Raw genomic sequence first — 11113 nt, 5'->3', positions numbered from 1 at the left:
TTGTCTCTAATGTAGGCTGTACCTATATACTAGGTCTAATTTATCAGGCGTCAGTGGTGAATGAATTTCACACACTGCCATGCCATGACTGCCCATGCACCTTCAATTTCCGTTTTTTCTGTTAGTTCAGTTGTGCACCCAACAACTGTACAATATATTTTCCTGATCCTTTGAAGTTTTCATCGTGTATCAATATGTCTGAATCATTTGATTTGTTCAAAAGAAATGCAGGAAAAGCCGCTGAAAGACTTTCGCACAGCAGGTAAACAATCACAATATTAGAGCGGCGGCCGCCGGTGCAGCGGCCACGGGGGCCGCCCGGCTAACTATGCGCAATGGATACGCTAGGCCGCTGAGCCGCTAGCTGGGTAGCTAGCTCGCTGGAAGCCCCCGTTGGCTCCCAGTTATGGCGACCGTTATAGCGCCGCTAGCGGCAGTAGGTGAATAGGACCTCGAAATTGAATCGGTCTATACCCCACCACCTTGGTCTCCCTGGTGGTGAGCGCGCGGGAGCTCGTATCTAATACCAGTAGCTTCAATACTCACCATTTACTGAGTACGTAACGTACTCACCGAAGAGTAAAAGCGCGCGTGGACGGTACGGGTGTATCGTATTTGCTGGTGGGTCCGGCGGTACATGTATTGTGTATGACTCTGTGCATGCGTTTTGTTTTAAGTTAAATTATAAGGGACGGTGGTGCGGTATAGCCAAAGAGGTTCTAACATGTAGATGTTACAGCACCTGTACGTGCGTTACGCACTTACTACCTCGTTGATCGTGCACGCACTTGACTTGTATTTGTTGATCGCATAGCAGTGATTGCGCGATGCGTGTTTTGACGCTTGATGAGATCTCCTTTATTAATATATGATTTTTAATGCCGAAAATTTAATTCAGGTTTTAGAATGGTGTTTCGGCGGGAGAACGATTATTTTAAGAGGGAGAAAATACATCTTCAGCGGGAGACACATAGCCAGAGCGGGAGAAATGAAATCTCAAACGGGAGAACGGGAGATTTTGCAAAAATGGGCTTTCGGCGGGAGATCTCCCGTCGAAAACGGGAGAGTTGGAGTCTCTGCCATAACCAAAAACCCTAACCCAACGTTTTTCCCATAGGTTTAACACGCGCCATGCCCCAATCTGTGCCGTCTTTAAAAAAAACGCTGCCCGGACGCGATGTTTGTTTTTGCCCGGACAAAGATGGCGCGCGGCCTCTTCATCTCGGCACACGAGCACTGCGTACGCGCCACACGCAGTCCGCGCTCTAGTATATTATTAGTATACATCTCTATGGGTAAAACTTAGCACCACTTAGTGTGGGTGGAAAGATGCACCCTCAAGAAGAGGTGCAATCTAGCACCACTTAGTGTGGGTGGAAAGATGTACCCAAGGGAACATTTTCGCACCCTCAATAAAGGGTTCAACTTTGCACCCTCTCTGCAGTATTATTTTATACACACGTGAATTCCTTGTTCCTGTGAGCTACGTTTAATATGAGCGTGACCCAGCATTAGACACGTGTCAAGCCTTTGCAGGCTGCAGAATTTTTTTCTTCATATTGTTTAAAGGTCATTTAAAACAAATTTAAATATATATTTATTTCTTTTCAGTTAAGAGGAGCAAATGTGGAGATCATGACCTGTGATACATGTTACGGGAAGTCTATATTTTTATGTGTACTCGTTTTTTTTTTTTCAACTACAAGGAATTACCTATGAGCTAATTGGATAAAGAAGCTGAGCATTCCTTTTTTTTCATCAGTTAATGTCAGTGCTGGTGTATTATTCTTGAAAAGTTGGCATCTAAATGTCCTCCAAACCAAGTACTTACTGCATAGAATTATATTCCTGTGAGTTACGTTTCTTATGAGCATGACAGATCTGTAGACACGTGTCATAGTGGTTACAAACACTAAGTTTCCTTTGCTTTCATCGTTATCAAGAAGCGATTTTGAACAATTTCAGATGTTCTGTTTTTTTCAATTTCGTTACGAGAAGGCAATAATGATTTCATGTAAGACATGTTAAGGAAAGTTGATAGTTTGGTTATTTTATCATTACTCATCTTCGTCTTCTCAACAAGAAGATGATACACATGACCTCATTTGCTAAAGAAGTTGAAGGATGTTTAATTGCTGGTAGCCACGTAGGGGCTTTTGTCATAACATTTTGCATCTTAATCCCTCGAAACTAAGTACATGCAGTATTAGTTTATAGATAACATAATATTTTTGTTGTTGCTGTAAGCTTATTCATATGAATTTTAGACATGTTTCTCATATGTATCTGTCATATGCTTTACTGAAGAACAGCAAATGTTGAGTTTATTGGCAAGAGAGGTTGATCATTACTTTACATTTAAGTTCATTGAAGTGCCGGAGCATAAACTTGTCTTGAAATATTAGCATCCAAAACCCTCCAAACCAAAAACGTGCAATACTAGACACGACAGGAATTCCTTGTTGTTGTGAGTTATGTTTCTTAAAAACACTGATTTTTTCTGCTTTTGCAATGTACTATGTTCAAAAACACTCTTGAACAATTTTCAGATTTCGTTTCTTTCTTAAGAGAAGAAAACGGTGAGGTCATGTGAAGCATGTTCCTATAAGTTTTATTTCGTTGATAATTTTTCTTTACCCATCTCCTCAACCGTAAGGTGATACGGTACCTAAAAAGTCATAGGCCAAAGGTGTTGAGCTTTACTTCCCCTTTTTAAAGTAAATTTAAGAGCTGGGGAACTATTTCTAAAAAGTTGGCATTTTAAGCTATGTACACCGAGGACGAGTCTTACTGAATGGATTTCTTGTTGCAGTAGAATTGTATTTTTTATGAGCTTGATGGAGTATTAGACAATTGTATAAAGTGTTTGCAAAAACTGTTAATGTATTCCCTTTTGCTAATGTCCAAAGAGTTCATTTGCCAAGTTTTGATTGTCTTTTGTTTTAATCATCAGGGGTTTGTTTTATCATGGTCATAGAGGAAAGAAACTTAATTATAAAAAAAAGCCTTCATCTAAGAAGAGATACTGACAATTTCATCAAAAGTTGTGATTTTCAACATTTCCAAAATGCAATCGATGAATATTTCTCCCCAGGGCACAGAAAGAAAGTAGTTTTTGGTCTTGTTTTTTTTTTCACGTCAATATGTTATAATACCCGCGGGTTTACGCCCATCCCACCAATTTCCATCCGGATACTTTTGTTTTTTGTTTATTATTTTTGTTTTACACTGCAAAGAAGATGAGAACACTGATGTTTGAGAAAAATCCCAACATGTTTGATTGGGCAATTCTTTTTTGATGTCTATTATTGTTTCCTAATAAGTTTTTTGGTTATCACTGAGGACAAATACAGATACCCTATTTCTTCTACCAAAACCACAGCACTGTATATTCTCATATTTCTACAGTATTTCGTCTCAACACTTGCCCTATTGATATTTCAAAAAATGTTTCCCTGTGCGCTCAAGAAACTCCCCCATTAAAGGAGACCTCCGGGTGATTCTCAGATTTTTACATTTGTACAACTATGAATTAGTTATACTCAGGACAGAGTTTCAGAATTTGTGATAATTGGGATGAAGAATAAGAATATTTTCAAAAAACAGAACAAATTGCAATGAACAAGGATGATGACATGGGAGAGTCACCATAAGAATGCATGAGTTGGGGCTCAAGGAAACAGAACAAAAGAATAAGGCATGCCTAGATTATGGACAGGTGAACTCGCAAGCAAGGGGTATTGTTATGGAATTATACTGCTATCATTTCTGTAATATGTGAACCTTATAGCTGGCAAAATTGGGTCTTTGAGAGCGTCTGGGGGCTACGCCCCACCACTTAAAGCGTCTGGCAACGGTCATGCATTTATTCTGTAAGTGTAAGAAGAAGTTCCAGTGGGTTTCATGGGGTTACTTTCCTAATTTTCAGCTAGGCTAGCCTAGCTGGTAAGAGTTTGGTGTTTGGGGCGTCTGGCGGCTATTGTCTGGCAACAATCATTCAATTATCCTTTGAGTGTATCACAAGAACAAGTTCCAGTGGGTTTCAGGAGGTTATTTTTCCAGCTATATATAGGCTAGTCTAGCTGGTAAAATTGGGTCTTTGAGGGCGTCTGGCGGCTACCCCCCCCCCCCCCCCCCCCCACCACCACCACCACCACCACCATTTAAAACGTCTGGCAACGGTCATGCATATATCCTGTAAGTGTAAAGAACAAGTTCCAGTGGGTTTCACAAGGTTACTAATGTTCAGCTAGGCAAGCCTAGCTGGAAAAAGTTTGGTCTTTAAGGGCGTCTGGCGGCTACCCCCCACCACTTAAAACGTCTGGCAATGGTCATTCATTTATCCTGTAAGTCGAACGAACAAGTTCCAGTGGGTTACATTAGGTTACTTTTTCAGCTAGGCTAGCCTAGCTGGAAAAATGTGGGTCTTTAAGGGCGTCTGGCGGCTACCCCCCACCACTTAAAACGTCTGGCAATGGTCATTCATTTATCCTGTAAGTGTAACGAACAAGTTCCAGTTGGTTTCATGAGGTTACTTTTTCAGCTAGGCTTGCCTAGCTGGAAAAATTTGGGTCTTTAAGGGCGTCTGGCGGCTACCCCCCACCACTTAAAACGTCTGGCAATGGTCATTCATTTATCCTGCAAGTGTAACGAACAAGTTCCAGTGGTTTTCATGAGGTTACTTTTTCAGCTAGGCTAGCCTAGCTGGAGTTGGGCCTTTAAGAGCGTCTGGCGGCTACCCCCACCACTTAAAACGTCTGGCAATGGTCATTCATTTATCCTGTAAGTGTAACGAACAAGTTCCAGTTGTTTTCATGGGGTTACTTTTCCAGCTATGCTAGCCTAATCTATGGGGGTCCTTTTTGTGGCCTTCCTGGCCACACCCACCACCGATGACCAGCCAGACGTGCATTTCCATACTCAGGGGCATATGTACTAAATTGCTATACACATAAAAATTGGTAACCTTTTCAGCTAGGCTGACCCCCGCTGGCTCCCGGACTAGTACTGATCAAGCGAGGCTATTCAGTCAGTCCGCAGCACGTATGCTAATGAGCCGATCCGGCAAGATTTATTCAGCACTCTCGTTGACGATCTTTGCGTTCCGAAGGTGTCTCTTGAGTGCAAGATTTTGCGAGAGTTTGACAGGGCTTTGGTTTACACAGTGCAGCGACTTTTACACGCATTCATTATGGTTACAGATCACGATAAGTTGTTCCCCAGACTTTGATTTTTATTTTGATACCAAATTTGCGTATAATATCGGTTCTTGTCATGACGTTATAATCAGTTGAATTTACGTAAATTTCACCTGCTTTTCACGGAAGATTTTGTTATCACAGTCGATCATGCTATTCTGATTCAACGATTGAGATATTTGGGCATCAAAGGAACTGTTCTTGATTGGTTTATATCCTACTTATGTGATCGATCTCATTATGTTAGAATTGGTGATTCTACCTCTTGTAAAACTATGACAAAATTTGGTGTACCTCAAGGTTCTGTTGGAGGCCCGCTGCTTTTTTCTCTGTATATGTAACCAATGAGTGAAGTATTTCGCAAGCATTGTATTAGTTATCATTGTTATGCGGATGATATACAACTATATTTGTCTTTTAAACCCACTGTGTCTTCATTGTCATCCGCCATTGCAAAACTCGAAGCATGTTTGCAAGACCTGAAAATCTGGCTTACATCCAATGGCCTTAAACTAAATGATGATAAATCTGAGTTTCTGTTATTGGGATCAAAGCATATGTTAAGCAAAGTTGATTATCAGTCATGTCATGTCAACATCGGTAGCACTTGCATTACTCCGTCGAAAACAGCCCGTAATTTAGGTGTCATATTTGATCAGGAAATGTCATTTCGAAGTCATGTAACTCATATTCAGCGGAATGTTCGATATCAGTTGCGTAATTTAAGTTTCATAAGGAAATATTTGTCTAAATCTGCAGCTGTGATACTTATTCATGCTTTGATTTCTTCTCGGTTGGATTTTTCGAATTCATTGTTGTGTAATCTTTCAAAAAAAGATGTCTCAAAACTTCAACGGTTGCAAAATTCTGCTGCCCGATTGTTAACTTTCACTAATAAGTTTGATTCCATGTCACCAGTTCTCCGTTCCTTACATTGGTTACCTGTAGAAAAAGGATTATTTTCAAGATTCTGTTATTAGTACATCATTCAGTTCATTCTTTTTCCCCAATATACATAAGTAATTCTGTTCAAAAATACAATCCGGCACGAAGGCTACGTTCATCATCAGATGCATTCTTACTCCAAACAACCAGAGTAAAACATGGGTATGGTGATCGTGCTTTTTCCGTTATGGGACCAAAATTGTGGAATCAGTTACCTCTTCAGTTAAGGGAACTTTCATTTACAGAGTCATTCAAATCCAAACTTAAAACTTATCTGTTCCTTTCATACTGAGGACTGTAATTGCTGTATGTTATTAATGTTGGATCAATATTGTATTTTTAATTGGTATATGTTGTATTCTTTATTTGGTATATATTTGTTTTTGTTTACCATTTTCTTATTTGTTGAAATGTTTGAATATGTATATATGCATGTAAATATTTGATATCTTTTCATTTTTTAAGCGCCATGAGCACTGAAAAGTGGACCTGTGCGCTATACAAGTAGCCACTATTATTATTATTATCTAAAGTTCGTTTTTGGTTCCTGACCGGATTAAGAAACCGTTGTTTCTGATTTTGGCTTTTTCGTAGAGAGGAAACTTAGATGCTCATCATATTTTGGAGTCAAGGAGACGCAAGCATGATTTATAATAGTTTTTCCGTTTTGAAATGTCTGTAAAATTCACTCCTAAGCCGGAAGTATGCTCCACACAAAGTGTACAGTGGCGCGAAAGAGCTCGCTCATTGGACAGCGCTTGCATTCGCGCGCGCTGTACAAAGCTTCTAGCTTCTAGCTTCTGGGAGTTGATAGTTGATAGTTGGTGAGATAAGACGTGTCTCTCGGTTGCTCGTATGTTTCTCTCTCTAGAATCATCAATTGTTGTTTTTATTATATATTTGTCACATTGGTGGATCGCTCGTTCAACGCTGGACCTGTTTGTAATACTCCTTTGTGCCTCATCATCACCGTTTTGGATATATTCAAGGATTTTCAGCGTTCGTGTATGGTGTTTCCTCTCGTAAGTTACTCTTGAACTTCATCTTCATCTTCATCAGTAACATAGCAACCAAAACGATTTGCATAGCGTGGACCGCCTTAGCGCAGCCGGCAGCAAGTTATAACAAATCTGCGTATCATCTAGTATAGTCTGGTTGGATAAGACACCTGTCTCCCAGCAACTCGACTCATATCATCTCTCTTCCTCTTCTCAGTGCGCAAAGAGCACATTGTCTCCTAGCAACGTGCGCAGCATTATCTCTTCCTCTTCTCATCTCGCTAGCTGAGTTATCATTCGCGCATCATTGTGGTGTTCGCGCATTATCATCCGTTTACATTGTGACGTCACTAATAGTCTTCACCAATGGCTTCCAATAAGTTCCTCCTCCTGGATGATGAGGTATCTGCTAACGCTAAGTCCGTAATAAATAATAATAATAATAGTGGCTACTTGTATAGCGCACAGGTCCGCTTTTCAGTGCTCATGGCGCTTCAAAAATGAAAAGGAATCATATATTTACATGCATATACATATTCAAACACTTCAACAAATAAGAAAATGATAAACAAAAAGAAATATATACCAAATAAAGAATACAACATATACCAATCAAAAATACAATATTGATTCAATATTAATGACATACAGCAATTACAGTTTACAATTACGTAGACGAGACAATCACAGAAGCAGTGAGCTACGCTGTTGCCGCTTCTGGTGCCCGGCCAAAAACAAAACAAACGAAGAAAGAGAACTTGAAACCGAAATCGAATTCCGCTCTAAACAATGATCAACTGGCGGACGTTGTGAAACAAGTGATAGAAGCAATCCAACCTGTCATAGTCCAGTCAGTTATAGCCGCTGTCACTACGGCAATGACATCGGTGATGGAGGAAATCAAGGCAATGCGACCCGAACCTGCTGCCCCCGTTGTCGATCAGAGCACGCGAGTCCTTCGCTATGAGCTTGACAAGTTAGAACAATATGGTAGACGCGAGAACATTAAGATTTATGGCGTTCCTGAGAGCGTCAACGAAGACACGACGGACGTTGTAGTCAAACTGGGTAACGAACTTGGTGTCAAGCTGGAGAGAGGGGACATCAGCATCGCTCATCGTCTTCCTGGCGGTAAGGACAAGGAGAAGCCTGCAGGGATCATTGCGAAGTTTGTTCGACGCGAGCGGAAGGTGGAGGTAATGAAAAAAAAAAGAAAGTGCTAAAGGAGAGGAAGCAAGCGGTGTTCATTGTTGAAGATTTGACCTCACTTAGATCCAAGATGTTGAGGTTAGTCAGAGCGGATACATCAACGGTCCAGAGAGCATGGACCATTGACGGTAAGATCAATTGCATGCTAAAGGATGGGTCAAAACAAGTTGTTGAAACACCGGATGACCTGTTCAAGATAGGGTGGACTGAAGAGCGAATGAAAGCATCCGGCCTGTTTGAGGCGAAATAGGAGTTACCCGGCCCAGCAGAGGATATACATGTAGCGAAGCAAGCACGCATAACCAGCTTAAATGTGTGCGGAATCCGTACAAAACTGTTGGAGGGATCTCTAGAAACTTTAATTCAAGACTTTGATATCATTTGTTTAAGCGAGACAAAGGTTGATTTTATTTGTGATGACCTTATTCCGAATGGTTATTCATACATTTCCAAAGAGAAAAATAATACTAATAGAGTACCTCACGGAGGCATCCACGGCTTAGGTATTTTAGTTAAAGATCATATCTGTAGACATGTTTCAGTTGTCAAAAATGTAACGTCTGAATCAATTCTGTGGTTGAATATAAATGAGAATGCATTTGGATATCCTTTTCTCCTTGGTGCTGTGTACATTCCACCAGAGAATTCAAAATACTGCAGTGATTCCATATTTGATGACATATCAAGTGATTTGATATTTCTGACGAACCAATTCAATTTGCCTTTCTGTCTGGTCGGAGACTTTAACGCGAGAACTGGAAGTTATAGTGAAATATTAAATGATGAAGATGGATTTAAAAGTTTCATACCTCAGTATGATCAAAATTGTGAAGAGTTGTTGTGTACATCTGATCTCTCTCGTACAGTTGTATGTCCAGATAGGAATAACATGGACAAAGTAATCAACAATCATGGAAAACAACTTATTGAATTGTGCAAATGTTTTAGAATGGTAATTCTCAACGGAAGGTCAAAGTCTGATAGACATGGGCATTATACGTGTGCGAATTCGAGCACAATTGATTATTGTGTGGCTTCATTTGATTTGTTGCGTACGTTTGAAGACTTTGCTGTTGACATATTTGATCCACTGTTGTCTTACAAACATAGTCCTATTATGCTAACATTATCGTTGTATACAAATTCGGCTTCTAGGACGATATTTACAGAAACAAAAGATTGTCAAACAAAACCAGTGACTAGAGTTAAATGGTCAGAAAGTTTATCGAAGGAATTTAAGAACAACATTAATTTAGATGGTGTTGATAAACTGTACATAAAAATGACCAGCATGTCTACTTGTGAAATTTCGCAAGAACAATTAGACGATTTAGTGTCATCTATCCAGCAACTATACCTAGACGCAGCGGAAAGTTGTAGTATGGTTAAAACTTATTGTAATAAGGAGAAGAAAGTATACAAAAATAATCATTCTAAACCATGGTTTGATAGTAGGTGTAAAAAGTTACGCTCAAATTATTTTCGCCTGAAACGTTTGCTTAAATCTGAGAAAACTTTAAACAGGAAACAGATCTCAGAGGAGTTGATAAAGCAAAAACGTATTTATAAGAAGGAGTTAAGAAAGGCAAAAACTCAATACAATAGTATTCTACATTCAAAATTGCGTAATGCTAAAGTAAATCAACCGAGGGAATACTGGAATATGCTCACCTCGTTAAATGATAAAAGAAATGAAATTCATATAGACCTTAATGTACTTGAAGAGCATTTTAGAAATCTTAGTTAGACTAAGGGCACCGAAGAATCTCCTTTGTACACTCCTATTCCAGTTAGTCCAATAAATGAAGATTTGAACAAACCTATTGATATTGACGAATTGGTCACGCAAGTTAAACGTTTGAAGAATGGTAAAGCTTGTGGAGTCGATCAAATTCTGAACGAATTTCTGAAAAACTCTTCTGGCCGTTTGCTATCTTGCATTGTCGTACTATTCAATATTGTTTTAGACAGTGGTGTCGTTCCTTCTGATTGGACAATTGGACTAATTAGACTTTTGTATAAAAAGAAAGGAGACGCAAAAGACCCCAATTACTATCGAGGCATCACTTTGCTCAATTGTTTAGGGAAGCTCTTTACAAGCATATTGAATAAAAGGTTAACGTCTTATCTCGAGGACAATAATTTACTTGGAGAAGAACAAGCTGGCTTTAGAAATGGCCATTCAACTCTCGACCATATTTTTGTTTTACATTCCATAATTGATTTGTATTTAGCCGAAGGTGAAAGAGTATACTGTGCGTTTATTGACCATAAAAAAGCATTTGATTTAGTAGATAGATCAGCTCTATGGATGAAACTTTTTAATGCAAATATTAATGGAAATTTTTTTAAAGTTATACATAACATGTATGGCCAGGCAAAATCATGTGTAATAAAAGATAACGAAGAGTCCTCCCTATTTCAATGTAATATCGGGGTTAGACAAGGAGAAAACCTTTCACCCATGCTGTTTGCCCTCTTTCTCAATGATTTCAGTAACTTTCTAAAATGCAAATGTCATGGCTTGGATTTAATGCCAAAAAAGCTCAACACACAAGCCAGACAAAATGAAATCCAAGTGTACATTAAACTTTTCACGTTACTCTATGCAGATGACACCTTGATTCTAGCTGAATCTGAATATTGTTACAACTGGTCATTACATGTTAATTCAGACAAGACAAAAATTGTTATCTTCTCTAGAGGTAAAGTTAGGAAACTACCTTCCTTTCATTTCAACAATAGCGAATTATCTGTAGTAGA

This window comes from Diadema antillarum, unplaced genomic scaffold, assembly GCF_040938485.1.
Source record: "Diadema antillarum isolate AM-2024a unplaced genomic scaffold, OU_Dant_1.0 seq00000301_RagTag, whole genome shotgun sequence".
Lineage (NCBI taxonomy): Eukaryota > Metazoa > Echinodermata > Echinoidea > Diadematoida > Diadematidae > Diadema > Diadema antillarum.
The sequence above is the reverse complement of the archived record's forward strand: the minus strand, read 5'-3'. Positions refer to the sequence as shown.